The following is a 14,603-nucleotide window of genomic DNA, read 5'->3' on the forward strand; positions in this document are numbered from 1 at the left end:
CAAACCGGACCTCCTCAACGCCCTGGCTGCGCCTAGAAATTCTGTCCATAAAAGTTATGAACAGAATTGGTGACAAAGGGCAGCCCTGGCGGAGTCCAACTCTCACTGGAAACGGGTTCGACTTACTGCCGGCAATGCGGACCAAGCTCTGGCACCGATCGTACAGGGACCGAACAGCCCTTATGAGGGGTTCCGGTACCCCATACTCTTGGAGTACCCCCCACAGGATTCACCGAGGGACACAGTCAAATGCCTTTTCCAAGTCCACAAAACACATGTAGACTGGTTGGGCAAACTCCCATGCACCCTCCAGGACCCTACTAAGGGTGTAGAGCTGGTCCACACTGTTCCTCCTGAATCAGAGGCTCGACTATCCGACGGACCCTCCTCTCCAGAACCCCCGAATAGACTTTTCCAGGGAGGCTGAGGAGTGTGATCCCTCTGTAGTTGGAACACACCCTCCGGTCCCCCTTCTTAAAGAGGGGGACCACCACCCCGGTCTGCCAATCCAGAGGCACTGTCCCTGATGTCCATGCGATGTTGCAGAGACGTGTCAACTAAGGCAGCCCTACAACATCCAGAGCCTTGAGGAACTCCGGGCGTATCTCATCCACCCCCAGGGCCCTGCCACCAAGGAGTTTTTTGACCACCTCGGTGACCTCAGTCCCAAAGATGGGGGAGCCCACCTCAGAGTCCCCAGGCTCTGCTTCCTCATTGGAAGGCATGTTAGTGGGATTGAGGAGGTCTTCGAAGTACTCCCCCCACCGACCCACAACATCCCGAGTCGAGGTCAGCAGTGCACCATCCCCACCATATACAGAGTTGACACTGCACTGCTTCCCCTTCCTGAGACGCCGGATGGTGGACCAGAATCTCCTCGAAGCCGTCCGAAAGTCGTTCTCCATGGCCTCTACGGAAACATGTTTTTCCATTTTTTCCCCTCCAGTTGAGTTGTTTGGTCAATCAGTTGGTTAGAGTTTGCCTGAAAATTCTCCACACCATGTCTCTCACATCAATGCCTCCTTGAATCCCAAGCATAGTGATCTGTCAAAAGTTTCCATAAAGAAATCACTGTAGTTCATAATTTCCTAAGATGCATAATAGAAACATTCACAACAATCTGAACAAGCAACAAAGACTGAAAATTTACTAGAAGGTCAATCACTTATGGTATATAGGTAAACCCCGCATGATCCCAATCAATTTATAGGAAGATCTATTGCAAAGAATTGTTCCCTATACCTACGTACATACTGTCATGTCCAATACTGTCAGAACAAAGATCATATCTGTAAAGGCTGTTATGTCAGGTTATGGGCACTTCACTTAGTTTTCAACAAAGATTTGAGTACAATTGTACTCTTCAATTCTCAAGCAAGCATGCTCAAGTAGGAGTTTTTCAGGACTTAAAAAAATATTTGTTGCAGACTATTAAAAGTCTTTTTGACTTAAACACACACTTAAAACACCTAAAAATGAAAAACTGTTTTAATTTAACCACTGTAACTGCCAAAATTAAGTTTAGCTTCTTGTGCAAAGAAGAACTTTTGTTTAACTGTGCCTACAAAAGCCGTCTGGGTGTATACGACTATATAACTTGAAGCCTGTCATTGTCCATTTAGAACATATTTTTTAATCTTTATTAAAATGGTTTTTACTTACCAGTTTCTGCACCAACCACTAGCTCACTTTCAAGCTGTTGCAGGGATGTGAGATCTTGTAGTAGAAGAATGTCATTTTCCATCACTGGATCCGAATCACTTTCACTATGGCATTTCTCATGAAATTCTTGTACTGTTTTTAAAATCACTTTAACTTGCTCCATCATCATCTTCTGCTTAATGAGAATGTTTCGAAGACTAGTTTAAGCAATGTCAAACACCACAAAATTAATATCAAACATAATAAGATAATAAAATAAAGATTGTCAGAGAAAGGTATAAAACACCTCTGAAGTGTGAAATTTAAATTGTAAAATGGCAAACACAATGAAAAGTGGAAAAAAAAGCGATAAGAGTAAGATCTATTTTGCTGTAGGTATGAATATACTTTGGGTTGTAAACAAAAGACATTGAAAACAAAAAGTCCTGTAAGCAGCATTATACACACACAAGGCTGTACAAATTCAGAATTCTTTTACTTAAAATGTAAAACATTTACGGACATTTTTGTGCTTCACTGTTCTGTCTGGTTATCAGGGTTTTATTTAAAGTGACAAACCTGGAGACAGCTATATTAAAGAGAAATGGAGATAAATACTTATGGCCATAAATGTCTTGATTTGGTCCAACGTTTTGTTGTGAGGCAGACCAGTTTCTAAACTCAGTATATGGCATTTCCACACACTCTGGGGTTAGGTGTCTTTCCACTGCAGATGCATTTTGATTTCTGCAGTCACTTCTCAGGCTCTCTTTCTTTCTGCCATGCATCTTCCTCAGGTTGATGTGTCCTGCATATTGATGTTGCATTTCGGTGGTTGATTTTGTTAATTTTTGAGGAGGACTTATCTTGGGTGGCAGAGGTAAATGATTTTTGAATTTGCGCCAGACATTGTCAATGAAACTATGAAATCTTGTGTTTTCTCTTTGAGGAAAGGTTTAAGAGAAAAGCCAAGCAAAATGACACCCTTTATTGGCTAACTAAAAAGATTACAATATGCAAGCTTTCGAAGCAACCCAGGCCCCTTCTTCAATAAAAGGTGTCATTTTGCTTGGCTTTTCTCTACACCCTAGTACTACAGGAAAGGTTTAAGAAATTATTGACATAATATACAGTTATACAAGTATGAGGAAAAGCCTCCTATAATTGTACAATTGTTATGGGAAATAAAATGTTTTACCAATTTTAACACATTTTCATGCATTAGCCTTTTGGTCAAATTTATACTAAATTAAAGTATATAAATAAAATGAGATAATCAATCACTGAACTCAATGACTTTCCCTTTAAAAGATCAAATATGACGGCTTGAATATTCACTTTATTGACATAAGCGACAGTCAGAGGGTGAAGTTTCAGCATATTAGCTACTTTAGGCTTACATTTTCCTTTGATTTGTCCATTTTGGAATTTCATCATCTTCCTCATCGTCTACGGTCTGCAAATCTGAGTGTATTTTTGCAACTGGAAGCTTCAATCTTGCGGTTCTGTAATTATTTGTTAAATTCCATGTGTAAGAGCATTGGCTCTACAATATGCATATACTCAAATATACCAAATATTATGCATACAAACCTGTTGTGTACATAACTTCAACCGTAAATGATTTCCAGGTTTTTTTGGGCTTCTCTTTATTTCTTATATCCTTACGGATATCTCCAGTTTTATACGGTGCCCAACATACATAGCCTACAAAAATGACTAAACAAAGATGTTTTTAAAACATTACATTTACTGAAGTACTTGATATTTGCACTTATAACATACATGCATGCTTACAATTACTAATCAAATCTAAGTAATAATAATAATACATATGGTTAATAAATGAATTTCCCCTTGGGATTAAAAAATTATGTATCTATCTATCTATCTAGATACAGTATATATTATTAGTTAAACATGATTGTATCTGTGCAGTTGAAATAAACAATTTTGCTTACCTAGTAACTGAACACACCACCATAAACCAGTCCAGAATAAAAAGAATTCAAGTTCAGGGCTGATGAGTTTAAAAAACATTTTTAAAAAGCACTTATGCACTCTAACACAAAGTGAAAAAAATACACATTGAAAAAAACTGTACCAATTAACCTGTATTTGTATAAAGTATTTGGATTACAAGATATTTGTCATCTAGAGGCGTACTTCATCATGCCAGAACCAATAGGCAAGCACTTGACGATTTGTGGAAAGACTGGACACTACAAAGATCTCCAGGCATGAAGAACCAATTGGATATTCAAAATATAGGGCCTTTGGTTGGTATTCCAGGTAGACAACATAGTTGCTGTCTCCATATACGATTATATTTTGAACTATGACCAGTCAGCCAGTCATTTTCCAGCCCGCTATATCCTAACACAGGGTCACGGGGGTATTGTCAATTTTAATACAGGAATCCCCTGCAGCAGAAACTCTATAAAAACAAATTCACATTTGAGGGTTCACATGTTTGATATTCACATTATCGCCCGTGTTTACAAAACGTTGACTAAAACGCATTAACAGCAAAAACCTTCCATATTTCTCATCGGTTAAAAAGTTAAAATAAGTCACGTGTTAAAACATACAAATACAAGATGTTAACGTTACTTGTTCGCATTCCTCACCGCTTTTCATGTTAAATATTACGATATTAAAATACAGTGTTGTATATGTAAAAAGCTTGCCGTATAATTTAAACTGATTTATATAACATATAGCAATTAACGCATGTTACAACATGTTATGCAATCAACGGGTTATGCATTTCATAATGTAAACATTTTAACATGAACGATAATAACCAACAAACAATATGTTAAATAAACAAATACGAGGGTCGTCTGGGTTCCGCGCAGAATTTTATCGTTTGTCGAGTGTCAGCCTGTCGAAACCTGTTCTGCTGTGTAGAGGGATTATTCAAGTGGTTGCATGCTTTTGTTCAGATGTTTTGCTCCCTCTCTTCCTTCAGAATGAACACGAGAAGCAAACGAACTGAGAGTGCGCAGCCGGCGCTAGCGGCGTGCTTGACTTTGGAGTGATGATTTTTTTACAACTTTTCTGATGGTTTAACAGCTAAAGAGTGCTGCCAAAAGCTTTCTCGCATCTTCAAGAAGAATGCTCCAAAATGTGACTTTTGGCTCTTCCCGAAGGTGAAAGAACCCCTGCGAGGCCACAACTTCGAAACTCGAGAGGAACTGATTGCAGCTGTCAAAGAACAGCTGGACAACCTCCCAAAGACAGCCTTTCGCGAGTGTTTTGCAGCGTGGGTCAGAAGAGCCCAAAAGTGCATTGATGTTGGCGGTGAATACTTGGAAAAAGTTTAAAAAGGATCGAAGTACATGAGAAAAATAGAAAAAAAATTCCTTGGCTACTTATTTCGAGTGATTCCGCGCGGAACCCAGACAACCCTCGTATTAACTTACTGCTAATTCTACTGCAGCCAAACCCCAACTTTAGTCTCCATTTGAATGGGCAAATGTTCTTCACTCAAGATTTTCGCTCACTGGCTAACGTGAAAGTCAGAAGACTTCCGGTAGTTCTCTCAATGGCTGGCCGCAATGTCAATCAAAGAAATGCTCTCCTGGGGCCTCATGTATAAATGGTGCGTACTCACAGAAATGTTGCGTACGAACGTTTCCACGCTCAAATCATGATGTATAAAACGTAAACTTGGCGTAAAGCAACGCACATTTCCACGGTACCTCATACCCTGGCGTACGCAATTTCTCCGCTCGGTTTTGCAGACTGGCAGCACCCAGCGTCAAAGTAGTGCTACTGTTCCTGTGTGGTTACCCTTTCTTTCTCAGATCCACATTCCTGACACGGCTTTATAAATACACTGAAACTAACTGCATATTGTTTATTAGTGTAACGCATCTGATTGTAATTAACCTGTGGTAATATAATGGTCCAGGGAATAGCCATAGTATTCCAAATACCATAACTGCTTTAGCGTTGTTACTCTCACTGCATCTTCTTCTTCTTTCAGCTGCTCCCATTAGGCATTGCCACAGCAGATCATCTTTTTCCATATTACTCTCACTGCACCACTCGGAGTATTTATATCACTGTATCTGAGTGGGGAATCACAGCAGCAGTTGATTGGAAAGAGAATTATCGGTATACAGCATGAAGCAGACGCTGCCTCAGCCATGGCAAAACGCTTCAGAGACCTTCCAGTACAGACTTTGAGGTTTAGAAAACATTTCATCCCAAGAACTATAAATGCACTCAATCAGTCCATCAAGTGCTCCTTGTAGAACTGTTTGTACTTATAAGTACAATTACCTTACTGTAAACTTGCACTACAGTTATAATATTGCACAACCTGCGCCACTTTATAAAGCGCATATATATGATGACGATATCATTTTTAAGATGAAATGCAGCAAAATATGTTGATTATATTATACAGATAAAACTTTAACTTCATTTAAATAATCTGTATTGTTAATAATTAAACATGTGAGGACACTGTGCCGCAGCGCTAGCTAGTTCAGGGATTGTTCCTGCATTGCGTTGTATTCTTGCTGGTGCTGACGCGACACTGGAAGGATAGACGGACAGAAAAATTAAACATGTACTATGAAGATATTTCAATGTTCCTTAAAAGTTTTGAAGAATAGGCGTTCTAAGCTTACAGATGGCTTAACGTGTATTACAGAGCTGATTGTGTGGCGATTGGGTATTTGGAGAAAGAAAAGTAAGGATAGGAATTGGAGGTTAGTACATTTGAAAGAGACAGTACTTTTGTAATAAATTATTTCATCGAAGGTCGCGCATGGCGCAGCAAGCCGCTTGCGTGAGACATGAACAAGCACTGTGCCACCGTGTTCCCATGTTTAATAACACGCTTTATCTCCTATCAGCATGAAAAAGAGATCACGTATACATCTCAGTATTTTAATTATTCAGAGAGCTGTAAAATGAATGTAATGGATTCTGTGTCCTGTCAGAGAAAAAGAAAGCCCATTTAAGAAGCAGGTAGTGATTCACACACATAGAGCACATAGAAGATCGAATACAGAACAAAGCATTTAATGTGCTACTTTAGTTACAATGGGATTTGAGAAACTAGTAAATTAAACGATTTTAAGATGAAGTTTATGATGTTCTACTTTAATGGCAAAATAAACTACATGATAAAGTGGAAATTTCGAGATTAAAGTTGACATTTCGTGCTTTTTTCCCACTGTGTGCCTATTTTTTTTTGTCTGTACCCTAATAAGCTTTCATATGATACTCAGACAGTGGGCTACGACTCGCCTTTTCACGGCGACTTTGATATGTGATTTCTTTTTTATTTCGGGCACTGTGTGACTTTGTGAACTGGAGCTTTCAAGTTTCTCTGACACTCTGTCACTCGATCAACTTCATTTTGTTGATTATACCACTGTTTAAACCAACAAATAGTACGTTTTTCCTTTGCCTCTACTTAGTATTCACTGAAATTCTTATATTTTCCCCCATGCCTTTCCCATTGTCTTTTCACAGAAGGCTATTTATATTGATTTGCATATTCAAAGAGGCGTAATTCTGGGAGGAGTTGGGGCGGGACAGAAGGCGCGTGCATGTGCGTTACTTTTCACGATGACCGGGATTTATGTAGCGGAAGAACGTGGAAGTTTGCGTAACATACAGATTCCTGCATCTGGATTTTTCTGTGCGTACGCACATTCCCGCTTTTGTGCTTACGCCATGTTATAGTGTGAGTTCTACGCACGGCGTTATACATGAGGACCCTGGGCTTTTTTGACATGGCTTGAGAAAGGCCATCCGGTTATAGGGTAAAGTACTAATGCGTGATTCTGGGAAAGTTTGTAAAGTGCACGATATTTCATGCTGTATATTTTTTTGTTTGACATGTCACAAAGAAACGAGAGTGCACACAAAAAATAAAAAAATGTTACTCATATTTTATAACCAACTCTTGACCACACCAACTTTAATTTTAAAATGAAAAGTGGAATAAAATGAAACCATAAACTGACATAAAAATAGCACCTATTTAATATGTCCCAATATAAATATTGTATTTATTTTAAAGATTTCGACCAACATTGCCGAATACTGCGTCATGCATACAAATGCAGAACAATGCCAGTAGCACAACACTGACCCGCATATGCGGTACCGGAAGCAGATTTGGTGCATGCATCATGGCGGTGCCAGTTTTAAATCAGATGTGGCCTACTTGTAGCTGCTATCTGCGAATTTATACAAAAAAATTAATTTATTAGAAGCATGTTTTATCGACTACAGTGGGATAGCGCCCTGCCCGGGGTTTGTTCCTGCCTTGCACCCTGTGCTGCAAGGATTGGCTCCAGCAGACGCCCATGACCCTGTGTTAGGATATAGTGGGTTGGATGATGACTGACTGACTGACATATTTTATTGACTTTTAAGAAGTTTCCTTTAACACTTTTATTTTTAAAAGAGTCTTTTTTAAAGTACTGTAGAAATGAAACTGGTATAATTCTTAATACATTATATAATTATTACATAATATAAAATAACATGTTGGGTGGCGCAGTGGTAGCGCTGCTGCCTCGCAGTTAGGAAACCCGGGTTCACTTCCCGTGTCCACCCTGCGTGGAGTTTGCATGTTCTCCCCGTGTCTGCGTTGGAGAACTCCAACTTTATTTTCCTTACCATATTCTTTAGGAGGGGTTTCTAGCAGGTGGACGTATATCAAGGTAATTGAAGCACATTTGTCTTAAGGAACCAATAATACAATTCACTGATAAACAGAAGGATTATAGAAATATGATAAATACATATATATTCACATAAAAGACAGGATGCAATACTGAAGAGACAAGATAAGGCTCTACAATATTAGATGTGACCTGCACCTCTGCTCTGTCATTTTTTCTTTCAGTCTTTACTGTTGCAGTGTTGTTAATAAATATGTTGAAATGTCTTTACCACCCTCTCTGTGCTTTGCCTCCCTGAATGATGTGCTCTCTGAAGAAATATGAAGTAATCATGAATTTCACAAAATTGTACTGCAGTTTTTACTCCTAATGTAGTAATTTATTAAAATAGATAAACAGCACAATTATTGTTTTTTCCACTTATTTTGGTAATTACTTTACCAAGAAAGCAGAATTAATTTTGTTTCATTCATCTGAGAAATACACCTGCAATTTATATATATATATCTAATATAATATTTTCTATATATTTGTGCACTCTGATGAAAAATAAGTTTTGTAATTTTTGTTTTTAGAGTGCTTCTCGATTTTGTCATGATGTGTACATGAACATTAACAAAGTAAAATCCTACCCTTTGGAGGCATGGTGTGTGTAAAGTGAAAGAATCATCAAGGAAGAAGTTTGCTCCATTATAAACAAAACAGTGGAAAGGTTTAAGATTTTTTTTTTTTTTGGAGCATTTCATTAATAATTCAGAGGAAGAGGGACTGTCAGGAGACTAGGAATCACAAGAGGGAGTTTGAGTGAAGATGTTGATTTTTGGAAGACTGTCTGAGCTTCTGAGAGACTGATTACCTACAGTTGATGCTGTCAAAGAGTTAGAAAAACTGTGATTTTGCCGTATTTTGCTGCATTGATGTGTAGGGCTTTCTTTTTTCTTGCTCTCTTTCAGCTCCTCTTGGCCATTTTCTATCAAGTACCTCTACTTTAAGTTCATTACCCTACTCCCTCCTGCACATGGTAATGTTTTTTTTTTCTTGTATTCAGGTTACAAAAAAAATATTGCATGAGGCGTAGGCCAAATCCATTAAAAGCCAGGCCAGGCCATCAGGATTTCTCCTGACCTTCCTGATGGTCAGTTACCCTGGAGTCACATTTACTTCCTGTGTAGAGGTAGGGCTGCCTCTACCATTTAGGAGAACTGAGCAGTTGCCTTGGGTAAACAAGTTGTTGGTGCAGCATTTTGTCAACTATCATAACCAGATGGAGGCAAGACTCACGCTAAACTCCAAAAGCCCTCTCACCACTGTTCAAACTGATATCCATGTATGATTTATATGAAACCCCAAGGTCACTACCTCAGTTATTCAATCCTTTGATGTGACATCCATGTATGGCTTGCATGAAACTCCAAGAGGGCTCCCCCCACAGATCCCACCCTACCAGTCTTTGAGCTGCAATAATATGTATAGCAACTGCCTTTTAGACTCTGCAGATTGAATGCCACATTTTCACTTTTGCCTAGGGCAGCAAAAAATCTATAGCTAGTGCTGCTTCAGATAAGAGCTTTTTTATGTCAGCAACAGCATCCAAAAACATTAAAAATACGAAAATGCTAAATATGGGACTGTTAAATCGGAGTTCTCTTGTAAATGCTTTTTTTCAGGGAGGGTTCCTATCTCCATTATTGTGGGGATGCCTATGAATTTGTTGCTATGGCATTGTGTAAGATTGTACAGGAAGGACAAGACATAAGGCAGACCCTCACTGAGACAGAATGCCATACTCGCTCATACATTAACATTATTTTATAACAGATGAGTTTAGAGATGCTTATCAATTGAACAAGTATTTTTTTCCATTGTAAGAGGAAGCCAGCAGTACCCACAGGCATAACGTGCAACTTGGCTTTGTGACTAAACTGGTAAATGAAACCAGGTCTCTGGGTCAGGCATGCAGGTATCAAAACTAACAATGGTGACATGGTGACACTCTGCAATGATACCTGTAAGTTACTGAAATTAGTAGTGAATCACAAAAATTAAAATAGCAATAAATGAGTCTTCCTTATACACATTATGTCAGGTTTTATAAGACCTGGATATCCAAATTGATCTTGGGGGGAACAGGATTTTTTGGAATCTTCTGTCTTCAGTATGTCTCTTTTCTTCATTCTACATTTAAAAAATGCCACCGTGATAAAACAGTATCAGTGTTTCAATTTTTAAATCATCCAAACTGCTGATTTATATTTGATTTAGTATGTGCAGTGCTTTATGCTGGTGACTCACCATGAAGCAAATATAATCACCAGATCAATAAAATTTGGTGTGTTCAGTTTCTAAGTATCTGCATATAGAGTTGTTTATTTATAATAAAAATGTAGATAACAAAAAAAACATAACTTTAAATTAAAAATGTACACATAGGTTGTTGTAATGGGAGAGAAATCACATTATTAGGATCCATTTTAGGTGAGTGTGCTTCTTGTCTGCAAAGCAGGAGCAAAGAGATTAAAAATTAAAAATACTGAAATAATAAAGGCAGTGGTATTTCAATTTTTATGTGTATAACTGTTACTTTTATTGTTGTTACAATTGGATTTGTTTTTTGAGAATAAAAATTCTTTAATAATAGTATATAACATGTGCCGTGCATACAGTATGTGTGTTTGTGATAATATTTAACACATTCTGGTATGAAAGAGTAGTGGAATAAAATAAAGCACTTAAAGGAAAAAAAACTTTTTAAAATAATGAGGAGAATTTTTCCAGTCTCTGTTGGCAGTAGTGTATTGATTGTGGACATCTGGGGACCTTAGAGGCAGTAGAGCAAAGCGGTCTCCATAAGGGTCTGGCTGATAACTCATATCGGGTCTCAGATTGAAGGAAGTGCTTTCCAGCAATAGTATGGACATTCAATGAGCTTCAGTGCACATTGTCATGTCATGTCATTCTCAAAACCTTTTCACCCAATGCAGGGTTGCAGGGGTTCAGTGGATATTGGTTCAACAGAGAAAACTCACCAGTATTAAATTAACATTTAAATTAACAATGTCGGATGCTGCTTTTGTGGCAAGGGAGTTGAATGGCAGTAGTGAGTAAGAAGTGTAAAAGATACAGTTAAAAAATTGTCAATGTGACACTCTGTGTAGTGAGAAGGTTGGCACCATACTACACTCTGGGCATCTTGTAGTTTGGGACTGACCAGACATGGAAAAACAGAAACAAAAAGATTGCATTTCCAAGAACAACAGAGGATTTTATTTATAGGTGCAAAAAAACACTAAAGCAATGTCCCAATCAAAAAATAGTGAATACTATTTACAGTGATTATTGCTAGTCCCAAAATGAAAAAGAATCAACAACAAAAAAATGTATATAGCCTACACAAAAAACTGTAGCCTTCCTAAATAAAGATAAAATCAGGAAGAATCTATGCAAAAAAGTCCTTTCAATAAATCCCAAAATAATTTACAAAGATAAAAAAGCTGTGTATATACAAAAAAGACAAAAAGTGCACCTCAACTCCAACCTATATAAATACGGTACCTCCACCAAAACTAAATTATAATTATGAGATATCTATATCTATTTCTATTCAAAAAAGAAAATATATACGAAACAAGGCACAAGTCTCTCTGCTTGGTATACTGTTAGAATAAGCTATACTAAACTCATTCTTCCCACGACTGAGTCACAAGAGCGACCCCTAGAGGCAGGAAGTGCTTTTTATACCAAGGAACGAAACTTTCAGCCAAACCTGTGTCACGCTACTGTATTTCTCCAATACAGGCTAACACAGGTGCGATCCACATACATGGTACGCTCAATCACCACAAGGTCTTTAATAAATAGCATAGCAGCCTCACTTGCACATGAGTGAACATAACTGCACTTATGACTTATGTCTCAGGACTTTATCCTAGGATCCCCTTCTCATAACTAATATATGCATGCCTTAACTTAACGCTCCACACTTCTTACTTTGTTAGGACAGGTGCCATGGAGGCACTCAACTTTTTGACATGCAACATCCAGCAGGCCTGTTCCGGATATGCACTACCCTGCCGGTGGTGTCACACAGCATAGTCCTGCCGAAGCAAAAGTTATAAACTTCCATGGAAGCATTCCTGTGTACTTAAGTGCCTTTATTTTACTAAGTTTAAGTTGTTTTCACCATAATTTTTGAACTTTTCCTTTAAATTGGTAATACCTGGCAGGTGAATTCCCACAGTCACTTGGAATATTTTGAGTTTGACAGGAAAAATGAGATAAGTATTACCAATGCTGAACAGAAGGAGAGTAGATGGGCGCTGTATACAGGAGACAAGCTGAAAAGAGCAAGAATACTTATTGGGAGTAGTGCAAGATTCAAGATTTTTCTGGTAGGGGAGTGGTGATGAAAATGCTGGGGTTGCTTCACTTGTATCAGAAAAAACTGATGAAAAAAATGGAGCAAGTAAACAGGATGAGTGAGCTTATTGTAATGATTCCTGTCTAATAGAAATATCAAAAAGGAAATGTACAGTAGACCTAAAAAACAACAAAAGCCAAACCTGCCCTTTTATACTGGTCCCAACAACCTGAATAGGTCTCACCTCTTACAGCCTAGTCCTAAACTCAAATAGCAGACTTCTGGCCTGCACATATTCAAAAATGGGGCTAAGATTTTTAAACAGCCAATCTCAAAAAATGTCCAGAATGGAGAAGCTGGAAAGTATTGAAAAACATCTGGTCCAGGACAAAAAAGAGATGGAAGATAGTAAAAATACCAAAGAGCCTCTGTGTCCGGTCATTATTCAGAGAGTGGATGTAGAGGGGGTCCACTCCTACAATTACTTGGAGTTCCATGTCAATGACAGGTTGGACTGGTCTTGTAACACAGAGGCACTATACAAGAAAGGGCAGTGCAGGCTATTTTTTAGGAGACTACATTTCTTTAATGTGCATAGTGTCATTTTTCACATCTGCTATAACTCTGAGATGGCCAGTGGGAATTTCTACACGGTGGTGTATTGGGCTAGTAACATTACTTCAACACAGGGTCACCAAATAAACAAGCTATTTAAAAGGGCAGACTCTGTTATATAACACATTCTGGACCCACTGGAGGATGTGTGCTCAGGCTATAATGGGTGTGTATATTTTTTAAACAGTTTCTGCAAAAAGTCAAATTTCCCCCTGGGGACAAATAAAGTTCTGTCTGTCTATCTATCTATGAAATTTGACAAACGAGGCGACCACTCAGTCCATTGAGCTTGTATGTAGAGCTAATAGCTAAACTGTTATAATTTATCTAATCATCAGAACATGAGGACTTTGTTATTTGTTAATTAAAGCTCCTTCATATTAAAATATTTTTTAAGTAATTGAAAGGAGCACAAAAAAGCAAGTCAGAAAAAGTGACCAAAATAGATTTTGCCCTAAAACAAACACATCTAATGGATTTCAACCATTATCAAGGTACAAAGACAGTACCTTGATAATGAATTATAGGTTAAAACAGGAATCTAAAGTCATAATGAATCACAAATCAGGAATTACAGACCAGAAATGCCAAAGTTGCTTTAAATATTTGCTGGAGCCATTATACCAGTTGCATGTTAAGTTTGCTCCACCTCTTTAGGTTCTACATAAAAGATTATGGTAGATAACAATTTATAAATCTACAGAACTTGTTAATATAATACAAAATTACCACATAATTGATAAACAATACAATATCAATAGAATCATAGTATTACATTCATATCATAAATAAAAAACAAAAGCAAAACCAGAACTTATAAAGAATCATGAACAGGGGCAAGCATCCTGGTTGAATCATATCAAACTTAGTCTCAGTATATGCTCCACAGGTTGGCAGAAGTGATGAGTTAGATGAGTTTTATGGCAGGTTGATGGGGTGCGACATCTAGGATGCTTCAGGATGGACTGATTATACTGGATGGCTACTTGAATGTAAATACTGAAGGCAGTGCTGATGGTTATGAATTAGTTCAAGGGGGCTTACCTTTAGTATGAGGATGTGAAACATCTTGCAGGAAAGATCTACTTTGGGAGGGAAAAGAGTTAGAAACACAAGAGATGAAAAATGCTGGTTAAAGGTGATGAAAAAAGTCTTAGTGTAAGGAAAGACAAAAGGTCAAATATCAAAAGTCAAAAATACTAGTAAGTAATCTTAAATCAAAATCAAAAAATTCAAGTTCAAAAAGCAAAGCATAGTGTGAAAAACAAAAGTAGAATCTGCAGTCTCTAATCAGAAAACCATTTAACCAAAAATATTTGCAGGTTTGT

The 14,603-nt window shown here is 37.9% G+C and overlaps 1 protein-coding gene across 1 annotated transcript in view; it reads left to right on the plus strand.

Annotated features, from left to right (window-relative positions):
• Nucleotides 1-14,603, plus strand: part of LOC127529414 (uncharacterized) — a 287,343-nt gene that overhangs the window by 124,597 nt on the left and 148,143 nt on the right. The gene's annotated exons all lie outside the window — the stretch shown is intronic.

Source organism: Erpetoichthys calabaricus, chromosome 10 (assembly GCF_900747795.2).
Source record: "Erpetoichthys calabaricus chromosome 10, fErpCal1.3, whole genome shotgun sequence".
Lineage (NCBI taxonomy): Eukaryota > Metazoa > Chordata > Cladistia > Polypteriformes > Polypteridae > Erpetoichthys > Erpetoichthys calabaricus.